The following is a 13018-nucleotide window of genomic DNA, read 5'->3' on the forward strand; positions in this document are numbered from 1 at the left end:
AGCTTTAGAAATACTGATGCCCGAGCCCTGCCCCAGATCATGTAAATCTAGAATTTCCAAGGGCTAAACTTGGCCATTGGCTTTATTGTTATTATTACTATTGAGGTATAACTTAAATAGAGCAAAGTACACAAATGTTAAGTATACAGCTTCATGAGTTTTTGCACCTGGGCAATTACTACTGAGATCAATATTTGAGATACGAAAGCCTCTAGTCCCTCCAAAAGCTCCTTTCCTCAAATACCAAATATCAAAGCCCATAAAGTCAGCAGCTCTCTTAAACTTTTCTAGTCTTCCCAGCTGGTGGGGTAGGAGAGGAACAAATTCTTTACCTTACCCATCTTAGGTTCAGGGGCTAGAACTCTGGAAATTTGACAAAAGACAGAGTCAGGAGAGAAAAACAGAAGTTTATTAACATAGGTATCATGCACACACATGGAGCATTCTGAGACAGAAGAACAAAGTAACAATGTATTCTTTAAAAAGAGACAAGACAAAGGAAAATGACTTTGAACTCCTAAGGGCAGAGTGTGGGAAGGCAAAGACCCTGGGAAACTAATGGAAGGTAAGGGCTAGTATTAGCAAGGTTTGCGACACAGATTCCTCTGGGCTGATCAGGGTCTACAGCAGCCTCCAGTCATTGACTTCTCTCCTTCCTGACAGAAAAGGTGTGTGTGTGTTTTGGGGGTGGGGTGGGTGGGTGAGGGACAACAGCTTTACAAATCTGTCTTGCTTTTTTGGGCAAGGACAGAGAGCTTTTCCTGTATCTGGTTCTTCTCACTTGTCTTTAGCTCAAAATAGATTTCTTGCCCAAATGACATATTTTGGGGAGGCGTCTTCTGCTCCCCTTCCCAGGAGAGCCCTGTGGAGGCTCTAGGACCACCTCCTGGGCCCTGCCCATGGCTTGTGGGGAAGGTGAATGTCTAGCACTCCAGGGCAACTGTCTCCCTAGGGTCTTCTCTGGTGGTATTTACAATGAATGGCTTGAGGACCAGTGCCTGATGCCTTCAGAAAAGCAGAACTCTGGTGGGGTTTTCGTGTGTGTGTGTGTGTGTGTGTGTGTGTTTAAAGATTTATTTATTTATTTGACAGGCAGAGATCACAAGTAGTCAGAGAGGCAGGCAGAGAGGGGGGCGGAGAAGCAGACTCCCTGATGAGCAGAGAGCTGGATGCAGAGCTCAATCCCAGGACCCTGGAATCATGACCTGAGCCGAAGGCAAAGGCTTTAACCCACTGAGCCACCCAGGCACCCATGTATGTGTGTGTTTTTAGGGCGTCTGGCTTGCCCCTGCCTCCGGGGTTTCTGTTTTTCCCATCTGCCCAGTCCTGCCCAGAAAGTTCAGTACCTTTCCTTAAGAAAGCTGTTTTTGTTACCCACTTTTAAAAGTCCCATATTACCTCTCTGATGTTTGTTTGCTTGTTTGTTTTAAAGATATTTTATTTATTTATTTGACAGAGAGAGAGAGATCACAAGTAGGCAGAGCAGCAGGCAGAGAGAGAGGGGGAAGCAGGCTCCCCGCTGAGCAGAGAGCCCACCATCACCTGTGTTCTGGAGCTTTATCAGCGTCCCAACCTGAAACCTGGTACTGACCCCGTGGGGACTCCCCTTCCCTCGCAGGCTCTGGCAACCACCACCTCTCCTTTGTCTCTGTGAAGTTGCCTGCTCTAGGGGCCTCCCGTAGGCGGGATGCTACGGGATTTGTCCTTTTGTGCCTGGCTGACTTCACTAGTGTAGTGTCCTGAAGGGTCATCTGTATTGTAGCAGATTACACAATTTCCTTCCTTTTAAAGGCTGAATACTATTTCTTTCTTTTTTAAAAATTTTTTATTTAATTCTTATTTTTTTATAAACATATAATGTATTTTTATTCCCAAGGGTACAGGTCTGTGAATCGCCAGGTTTACACACTTCACAGCACTCACCATAGCACATACCCTTCCTGATGTCCATAACCCCACCACCTTCTCCCAACCCCCCCTCCCTCCAGCAATCCTCAGTTTGTTTTGTGAGATTAAGAGTCACTTATGGTTTGTCTCCCTCCCAAACCCATCTTGTTTCATTTATTCTTCTCCTATGTTCTCCATGTTGCATCTCTACGTCCTCATATCAAGGAGATCATATGATAGTTGTCTTTCTCTGATTGACTTATTTCACTAAGCATGATACCCTCTAGTTCCATCCACGTCGTTGCAAATGGCAAGATTTCATTTCTTTTGATGGCTGCATAGTATTCCATTGTGTATATATACCACATCTTCTTTATCCATTCATCTGTTGATGGACATCTAGGTTCTTTCCATAGTTTGGCTATTGTAGACATCGCTGCTATAAACATTCGGGTGCACGTGCCCCTTCGGATCACTACGTTTGTATCTTTAGGGTAAATACCCAGTAGTGCAATTGCTGGGTCATAGGGTAACTCTATTTTCAACTTTTTGAGGAACCTCCATGCTGTTTTCCAGAGTGGTTGCACCAGCTTGCATTCCCAGCAACAGTGTAGGAGGGTTCCCCTTTCTCTGCATCGTCGCCAGCATCTGTCATTTCCTGACTTGTTAATTTTAGCCATTCTGACTGGTGTGAGGTGATATCGCATTGTGGTTTTGATTTGTATTTTCCTGATAGGGCTGAATACTATTTCATTGTTTGGATCTACTACGTGTGGTTCATCCATTCATCTGCCACATTGACTGTGACCGCCATTTGGCTATTGTGAATAATGCTGTTAGGATCGTGGGGGCCCAGATCCTTGTTGGAATACTACGGTGTGCGTACATTTAGATGCTCTTCCGCTGATGCTAACACGCAGTGGGGTTGGATCTCTCTGGTCTGGAGGCTCCTCGGGCTCCATCCTGAGTCTCAAAGTCAGGCTTCCTCCAGGGCAGCTGGAGAAGCTAGGAGGTGGTGAGACAGGCAAGCCCTTGCACCGTTGGGGCTTCTGATCGAACCCAGGTCACATCCAGTGCTGCCTCTGAGTGGGGTTCCAGTTCGACTCAGCAGCCTCGACATCCCCGAGCTCCAGAAAGTTCCTGGACCTTTCTGGAAGCTGGCTCTCCTCTCTCCGCACCTGAAGACTGGTAGAGGGGACTTTGTCTTCCACAGAAGAGCCTGAGGCACCCTCCCCCCCAGAGTGGACTTAACCACTAACATGACCAAGAGGGACCACTCCAAGTATCTTCCCAGAACAACAACAACAAATCTGCTCCAGGAGGACTTCCTGCCTCCACCAAGCCCTGGAAGCAGCTGGCAGCCCTTAAATTGCGGCTTCAGGGGCTAAAAGAATATCAGCTTTGCTTAGCCATGCCTCCCCCACCCCACTATAGTCCCAGGCCTGCCAGGGGACAGGATCTGGCCTCAGGTCACAGTGGCACAGGTAGCGTGGGTACAGTTTGCCCTGGGTGTGCCATACGGGGTGGGGAGAGGTCCACTTCATTCCAGCCCGAGGAGTACACACGGTGGCTCATGGGTAAGAGGGACCTCTGGGTGAAGGCAGTAAAGCTGGTAGCCACAGGGCTGGCCACTGGGGGTCCTAGGGCTGGTGCTCTGGGCTGGGACCTCTGCCTCCTCACAGCATCTGGCAGGAGTGGCAGGAGTGGCGGGTGCCAATGCTTGCCTGGGCTTCAAGGGCCAAGACAGTGAGCTCACGGGCTCCCCTGGGGCCTCCTAAAATCCACACCAGAGGAAGCCAAAGTTCTGGGTTAGGTGAGTGGGAGCGGAAGGCAAGGAAATTGGAGTTTTTACTGCTCATGGGGGTCCCCTCAGGGCCTTTGAAATCTCATTCACTGGGATCTCATTCACTGGGATCCTCCACAAATTGCAACCAACAAATAGTGAGACTGATTCTTAGAGAAGTAGTTTCAAACCTTCCCATTTCCCAGAACTACAGTCCGTCTAACCTGAGTTTTACATTCTCCAGTATAGGGGTGCTGCTATGGACTAAAATGGTCGGGATTCTGAAAGCAGGACCAGCCTCTAAAGGCAGGGGTGCACACCAATGTGAGTTGGGTGGCCTGGAAGCCAGGTCTGCCTGCTAGTGGCCAGAACTGGTCAGGCATTTCTGGGGACACCACCTTCTCTGGGGCTTAGCGAGGTCAAGGTCTTCTCTAATAAGGACAGGTCAGTTAGTCAGCAGTGACTGCCTTCTCTTTCATCAAAGCAGGAGCTGGATGGGAGGCAGTGATGGGGCCTGGTCAACCCTGGCCAAGAATGGGGTATTAGAGATTTCACAAGTTCTTTACATTAATCTTCCCCATGCTAGGCTCTGCTCCCCAAAAAGCTTCCAGGGAGCACCCATTTTGTGCAAGTTACACTCCTACGCCCTGAGGGAAAGAGAAAGAGATAAGATAGCAAGAAACTTACCATCTGGTAGAGCAGAGAATCAGACATATAAGGAAAGGAACCTCTACCCCAAATAAAGTGAAGGAGAGGAAAGACTGTCCCTCTACTCTCCAAGATTCAATAGGTGGGTCTAGGAAATAAATGACAACAGGAAGAGCAACAGGAGAAAAGACATATACATTTATTAATTTTTAATATTACACGGACAAGGGCATCACAGAGGGAAAAAAAGCGAACACCTTAAACAGAGATGACACTTGAAAGCTTATATACCATCTTAATAGAGAAGGGGAAGGAGATGCAGGTCACTTTGGGGAGAGCAAATGACTGGGGGAAAAATGAGTGGGCCCTCAGAAGAAGGGATGGGAGGTGTGAAGGTGTGGTAACGTTTGTCTGGGGGCGCTGTGGACTTGTAGTCTGCTCTCCTGGGATAGGAGTCAGTCTTCCCTGGTGGATGACGCCCCCAGGTTGGGGATTTGGGACAATGGAGTTCCTTTTGGAGGCTCTGTCTTTAGGCAGATTAGGGCAGTTCAGGGAGAACCTCTCCCCGCATCTGCTGTTTTTCAAGTGCCTTCAGCTCAAAAGAATCAATATACCCAAGCAGCCTATTCTTGAACTCCTTCAAAAGTATGAGTAGAAAATGCAGAATTCTGTTCACAAAAGAAGTAATCTTCAAGCTGTGTGGGATGTTGTTCTGTTAAGGCTGCAGCATTGTTTTTATACAAGTTCAGTATTCTTTTAAATAATGGCAACATAACAAAATTTTATTAGGGTCAGATGTGTGCTAAGCCCTCTGTGAGCATTAATTTGTGTAGTAGATATAATGACACGAAGAGGAAACACTGTCATTATTTTCTCCATTTTACAGACAAGTTTAGAAATGGTTAGAGATGTAAAATATTCTCCCTGGTGAGAAGGGGAGCCAGGACCTTAACACAGTCTGGGCCAACTCTAAAGCTTGAGTTGTGAATGCGATGTTAGGCCATATGTCCAGATGTATCAATGGGCACTTTGGAGGGAGCTCCGAAGAAGTGGGAGCTGTCTTTGGTTCTAGTACTATCCAGCCAATGGCCCTAAGTCAGCGGACTTTACCCCAAGGCTTTGGTTTTCTTCTCACTGATTTTAATGGTTGAACCAGATGACTACACATGTGCCTTCCATTTACTAAAATTCTCTCAATCTAGGATTTTTAAAGTTCTTACAATGAAGCCATTTCATGTTCACTCTCTTAGATGCCTAAATCCCGAAGAACAAGACAAGCAAGCTGCTGCTATACGAACGCATTCTTGGATCTCTGGGAAGGCTGCTAGAGAGGCCAAATGCAGTAATAGGGTCGGACATGGGATTTCCGAGGTAGGGAGCCACAATCACGTTTGACGGGAACTGAACACCCTTACTATAACATATACAGTGTTTATTAAAGTTGACTGCTATGTCAAACAGCTACCAATGGCCTAACCCAAGGAAAGTTTATTTCTCACTTAGGAATAGTCCAACCCAAGTTTCCTACTTGTATGGCTCTTCTCCAAGGGGTTTCTCAGGAACCCAGCCTCTGCCTGTTTCCTAGGTCCTCAGAATACTTTGGCTCCAGTTGTAGAGGATCACATGAAAGAAGCAAGAAGTAGCATTTCACTTCTACCCCATTCCATTGGCCAGAATTGGTCAAATGATCCCACCCACCTTCCCAGGAGAACTGGGAAATGTAGTCTCCCTGTGTTCCCAAAAGGAAGTTCATTTTGATGACTACATAATGGTTTCTACAGAAGACCGGAGGTAGCCAAGTCAATCTTTAAAAAGACAGGTGATGAGGAAATTTACCCTGCCAGTCATGGAGGCTCTCCATTGCTATCCTCACTGGGTTGTCAACAGCCCATCTTCCTACCATGACTGTTCATGTACTAACTTGAGTGGTCCTTGGCAAGAATAGCATGAGCCCCCCTTTCCCTCTTTGGTTCTCTAAGAGAAGACAATAGACCTTTCTTTCTTTCTCTCTTCTTCTCTTTTTAGAAAAGATTTATTTATTTATTTGAGAGAGAGAGAGAGAGAGAGCAGGGGTGGGGGCAGAGGGAGAGGGAAGGAGAATCTCAAGCAGACACCGCACTGAGCTCTGATCCCAACGCAGGGCTGAATCCCACTACCCTGAGATGATGACCTAAGCCAAAACCAAGAGTCAGGCACTTAACTGACTGAGCCACCTAGGTGCCCCTCTTTCTTTCTTTTTCAAAGAAAAGTAGATTGCCACAGCAGCACCTCATTTGGACATGTCTGGAGTCTTGGAAGCTTGACTATCCTAGGTTCTTCTGTAAACCTTGTAAACAAGACCTTGAGAGCTTGTTTGGCAATTCTAACAGGGGAGTGCAGCTACTCAAGCAGACCCTTGACTGAGGAACAGTCCTCCTTTATGGGGGAAGGTCATCCCCTTCGGCTGAGTGTACAGCTTTGGGAGGGACGCACCAGTAGTGAGGGAAGAAGGGGACACCCACCTAGCCAGCCAGATCAGCCACATCAAACCTGGCGATCAATGGGACAACAGATGTCTCAGCCAGCTCGCCCTCACATCTGGTAATAGGCCTTTCTTAAAGTATGTAATAGGACTTTCTTCAATGTCTTGTCTTGAAGGTAATAATAATGACTAGCATTTATTGAGCACGGATTATATAGCGAGGCACTTACATCATTATCTCAGGGTGGGGGCAAATCTCATGGTCTGAATGAAATATATAGACTTGAATAAGTGGTTTTGGCTTTTATTTTTAATGCCCATTCTGCTGGGTGGCAGAAACTTAATTCCAGTTGGTTTGGGCTCCTGCTCTATCTCAGGTTTTGTCTGAGTTTCCAAGTGATGGGATTCGACCTCCTGGCGTTCATCCATCCATATAGGCATCTGCCATTACATCCCGTCAAGTGACAAAACTAACAATTTGAGCTTAATGTCCTTTATTCAAGGCAAAGAAATTCACGGACCGGGGGAATCGTGCTTCCCTAGTTGCAGAGCTGCGGCTCCCCAGGGTGTTTGGGTGAGAGTCAGCTTTACAGGGCGTTAGAAGAGGCAATGCGGAAACGGCATGATTGATGAGGGTTTCCTCGTAAAGCCAGCGGGTCCTGTTTCCTACCGTAAGGTAAGCTCGCTGAAGCTGAGGAGGAGGACTGTGATTGGTGCATGTCAGGTTTCCTTGACAGATGTTTTCCTAAGCACAGGCTGACTTGGATTTAGATGTGTGACGTGAGCCTCCATTTTGTGGGTCCCAGTGTACAAATTAACTATCAATCGGAACTGCCAGACTTGACATTCCATCAGGCCCCTGCCTGGATTATTCCTTGGCTCCACACCTCAAAGCCATAGTTTTCTCTGCTACCTCAAAATTACCTCCCGCCTCACCAAGAACAAGCCACAGTTTCCGGCACTTGGAGAGATCCTAACACTCCCACCTCCCCCTCAGCCCTTCTGCCCAACAAAGTCTCCCCGCCTGGGAGCCCTGAGGCTCTGCACCCCACCTTTCCAGGGCAAGCCTCTTTCTCAGGGACACTATTACTGATGCTTGGCTTCCCCTTGGTTTCTTTCCTCCCGTAGCCTTGATAATCTTTATATGCCCACGTCTCTGTTTTTCCATGTTTAATATCTATGCCCCAAACTTGATGCTTCCAATACTCAAGGGTTAAATTTTGCAGGGCCAAAGGCCTCATTCTCACCACTCCTAAGTAGTTCTGGGGCTTTTCTGCCTTATCACTCCTCCCCTGAGGCAATAAAAGCCAGCTGACTTCAAGGCGATGATAAGGAGGGACTACAGACCAGATCAGGAGGAGGGCGAGGGACAATGGGAAAGAAAAACAGTAAAAAAAATTTTTTTGTAAATTTGTCAAAATATTCTCCTGTCACGATCTCATCGAATTCTCAATGGCAGCCTTCTGATGCAGCCATGACTATTTCTCTCTCTTTTCTTTTTTAAGATTTTATTTATTTATTTGACAGAGATCACAAGTAGGCAGAGAGAGAGACAGAGACAGAGGAGGAAGCAGTCTCCCCGCCGAGCAGAGAGCCGAGCAGAGAGCCGAGCAGAGAGCCCATTGTGGGGCTCGATCCCAGGACCCTGGGATCATGACCTGAGCTGAAGGCAGAGGCTTTAGCCCACCAAGCCACCCAGGTGCCCCAGCCATGACTATTTCTACTGGTCCCATGAAGACACTAACCTGTGTTCTTCAGATCTACTTTGCCAGGATACTTTCTGGGTGTTTGGTGGACGAAAGATGCTATTATCATTTTGAATTGGTAGAAAGTTGGGAGAAGGGCCATTTACAAGACATTCACTGTTTTACTCCTTTCAAGCACTGACACAAACTAACTGATACGAAATCTTACCTAATGGAGACAAGTCTTACACTTCCCTAAACAAATAGCTAAGGCACACTTGAAAATTGTAAGGAAGCCTATTATTTGGAATGGATAAAACAAAAGGTTGGAGAAGTATCTTCTTAATTACGTTAAACTCCTTGCAATCTCTTCTAACGATTTGCTTATAAGGAAAATCCTTTTACTTAGCAACAGTGTGAATGTAGAGTTTGCTCAATCATTCAATAAATATCGAAGGAGGCCTTTTGAGGCTGAGCGCAGACAGTAATTAGGTTTTAAACTCTCCAATTTGCAGCATGGAGGTTCCCTAAGCTGCCTCCTCCCCTCGGCTTTGAAATCTCTTTCTAAAATTTAACAGCAAGTTTTCTTTAGCCAATGCATACTTGAAGCAGAAGGCTCTGCACGGGAGCAGGGCTCTGGGAGCCTCACAGTGGAGAGAGGGTCGGGGGCCAGGGAAGGGGTGCTTAGAAATGTAGGAGGAGAAGATGCCTGGCATGGGGCAGGCGCCAGTGAGATGTCTGCAGGAGGAACAGAAACTGCAGGGGAGCGAAAGGAACAGAATACCCTCCAGTCCCTCTGGGGACAATGCCCCCTTTTTCCACAGGGGCTCCCTTACTGACCTGTCTTGACTGGAGCCTGGTGCCCCAGGATGACTGAGCTTTTCTTAGACCCCATGGAAACCCATCACACCTTGGTATCATCGAGCCAGACAGCACAGCAGAGGAATCTGGAGAAGCAAAAGACACAACAGAGATAAACCAAAGATTAGTGTGCAGTTGGATTATTGGAGAGGGCCGTCACTGTAAGGACAGTAGTCAAGGCTGAGTGGCAGGGACTCTCATTTCTAAAAGGAACCATGCTAAAAAGTTAGTTTTGGAGCTCCCAGACCTTTGCTCAGGATGCCAAATAACACTTATTAGCCTCCAGGGCACTCCTAACTTGGGTATCTGGGTTCAACGAGGGCTTATCATCTCTCTCTCTTTTTAAATTTTTTTTTTATTTATTTGACACACACACAGAGCGAGAGAGCACAAATAGGGAGAGTGACAGGCAGAGGGAGAGGGAGAAACAACCTCCCTCCTGAGCAGGGAGCCAGACAAGGGGCTCGATCCCCTGACCCTGCGATCATGACCTGAGCCGAAGGCAGACACTTAACGACTGAGCCAGCCAAGCACCCTGAGGGATCATGATCTTATGGTGGAAGAGTCAGCCCCCTCAGAATGAGGGACACCTGGCACCTCTGAAGCTTTGCAGGCCCTGGGTTCAATGCACCTGAAGGCACTCACCTTTTGTTAGAAAAGACAGCAGCTTCCTGTGGGTGGTGGGATGACTGGCGCCCTTCGTAGGAGAGCTTGGTGCAGCCCACACAGGCATCCTTAACAAGAGCTATCTAAGTGGTGCTGCTATTGCTTAACTGCCTTTTCAACCACCAGACTCAGTAACGGCCATTTGCAAGAGCTGAGCAGGTGCACAGCGAAGCCTGAAGGGAACTATAAAGGAAGGAGCCAGGTGACCTGGATTCAGATCCTGGCTTCACCACTTTGCAGGTATGGTAGATTAAGGACGGCAGCAAATTCTGTTCATGCTTCCTCCCATTGAGAGATGGAGATCATTCCCCGCCTTTCTGCCCTCCGCTGGGTCTGTGGTTTGCTTTGGCCAGGATCTTGCTGTGGAAGTGGTGGCAGGCGAGCACTAGAGGGGCCGGGCGACCTCTGCCCCCGCCTCTCCAAGTGCTCGCTCTTAGGACATCCCCTCGCAGAGAGGCTACCCGTGACACTTTGAGTGACCGCTCCAGCTTTAAAGTTTGTTCAACCAAGGGGTGGGGGACATCAGCTCAGTGAGCCTCCAGGTAACCGTGGCCCCAGCCAATCTTTAATGGCAGGTGCCTGAGACCCCAAGTGCGAACCACCCACACGCCTCCAGAGAAGCAGCAGCAACCCAAAGAGCTGCTTCAGGCCTCTACCTATAGGGGTATGTACAGAGTATGACCTCAGGTGAGGCACTCAGCCCCTCCGCGGTCTCCTCTCCTGTAAAACGGGCAAAACAGCCGTGACGACCTCCCAATGCTTGTGCTATGAGTGCGATGATGGCGAAGGGCCGGGCACAGTGGCACACAGTAGGTCCTCCGTCCGCGGGGCTTCTTCCCGCCCTTCTCCAGGAGGTTATGTATCCCAGGTGCGAGTGAATCTTGGCCTCTGCTCTGAACTCCCGGGGCAAACACCCAACTGCCCTCAAAGGGCATGTCTGGGATCCAACTTGGGAATGAGAGAACTTGATTGTTTTTTGTTTCTTTCTGGGGCAACCTGCGCCCCCACCTTAGGAAAAAATATTACCACGTTGTCGGAGGAAAATTGTAAGTTTTACCAAAAAGTTTTCTCCTCTATTTAAGGGGTTGAGAGATGAAGTTTTCGCTCCCCCCTCTTTTTTTTTTAAGCAGAAATATGCTTTTGCTCACACTGAAAAGTAGCGGCGTGAAAGAAAACAACTCCCCTCTGTTTCACAGCCAGCAGGCTTTCTTCAACACCCCGGCCCCAGAGAGCCACAGACTGCAGAGCGGGCAGACTTTGTTGAACAGATGAACAACTGTGGCTTAATCTGTTTGGGGAAAAGAAAAAAAAAAGAAAAAAAGTCCTGAAGCAATTGATAAAGAGGCTTGAGAGGCTGAGGTCCGTGTGAAGGAAGAGTAAATGAGGCCGGATTGGGGAACGCGGAAACCTAAGCCTCTTCCCCCCACCCTCAGCCCCGCCTCCCCAGCCCCAGCCCGAAGTGGGTGTGTGAGGAACAGGCAGGACAAATCTGCTGGGAAAGGGACAGAGAGCCTCTTGGCCTGCCTGAGTTTGGAGTCATGTTTTCATTATTATTCAAAATGACTTTATTTATTTCATCCATTCACTCACTCTAAGACCCAAACTCTTTTTTTTTTAAACTGTATCCGAGTATAACATAGAAAATACATGAATATTAAGTAGAGGCAAATGAGGGTTCATAAACTGAGCACACCGTGTCACCAGCGAGCGCGTCAAGAGCGGAATATGAGTGGCGCCCCAGAGGCCCCCCCCACCACGGGGAGGATCACCATCCTGACTTATAACCTCATCATTTTTAGTAGCTCATACACATTCATGTGTGTTCTTCTAGGGACATTCTACACACATGCAAGAATACAGATGTTATTGTTTTACACAAATGTAGCAGAAATGTATTTTGCGCACTACGTGGCGTATTATCCAGGATGGCCTGCCTCTGGCTTTTCTCAAGTTTGTCTTGGCGATCATTCTGTATCACTACGTAGAAAGCAGCTAGGTTTCTTTCTTTCTTTCTTTTTAATTAATTAATTTATTTAAAATTTAATTTTATTTTCTTTAAGATTTTACTTATTTATTTGACAGACAGAGATCACAAGTAGGCAGAGAGGCAGGCAGAGGGGCGGAGGAAAGAAGGCTCCCTGCTGAGCAGAGAGCCCGATGTGGGGTTCGTTTCCAGCACCCTGAGATCATGACCTGAGCCAAAGGCAGAGGCTTTAACCCACTGAGCCTCCCAGGTGCCCCGAGCAGCTAGGTTTCTTTAGCGGTCACATAGCATTCCATGGTCTGTACCACATTTTATTTAATTTTATTAAAAGGCAAAGAGGTTGTATTCAACCTTTTTGGAGTTGGCTTTTTTTCCCCCCCATGTATTCTTGAGGGAATTTTGTTGTCCTTTAGATTTAAGGTGGCAACTAGACGCTGCTTTCTGGAAGCCTTAAAAATATTGCTAGGAGTTCCTGCTCAATTGAGGTGTGTTGGGTGTGGTACCTCCTGGAGTGGTCACCTCTCTTATTGCCTTGTCCTGTTAGGACTCAGTTGTTCCATGTTTGAATATGTATCCAGGAAGTGGAAATAATGTCCCTGACACCCCCACTTCCTTTTCTGGCAAATCAGCATCCGGTGAGTGAATCCAACTGCTTTCACCCACCCTCCTCCCTCAGTCAGCTGCTTACCCAGCATTGTCCTGGCTGAGAGCTGGAGGTTTTGGAAGATGGATCTCAAGAGCTCTTCCAGACGGGACTAGTCGGAAGAGCTACTGTTCATTTTGATTAAGCCAACCCATCCCCTTCTGCCTGCCTTTTCCTTCCGTGGGTCTTTCCATCCCTCACCTCCAATCTCAGCCTCAGTCTCTGGGCCGCCCCTGTTCTGAACTCAGCTCTCAGAATCATTAAGACTTCGTGTGAGTTCAACTAGGTGCCTACTTCTTTCTCCTACTGGCATTTGCTCTTTAAATGTCTTACCTGCCATATTTATAGAACAAAAGTCTTTGTCTCCTTAAGGATTTTTGATTCCCTGGCGGAAGGAACA

This window comes from Meles meles, chromosome 15 (assembly GCF_922984935.1).
Source record: "Meles meles chromosome 15, mMelMel3.1 paternal haplotype, whole genome shotgun sequence".
Taxonomy (NCBI): domain Eukaryota; kingdom Metazoa; phylum Chordata; class Mammalia; order Carnivora; family Mustelidae; genus Meles; species Meles meles.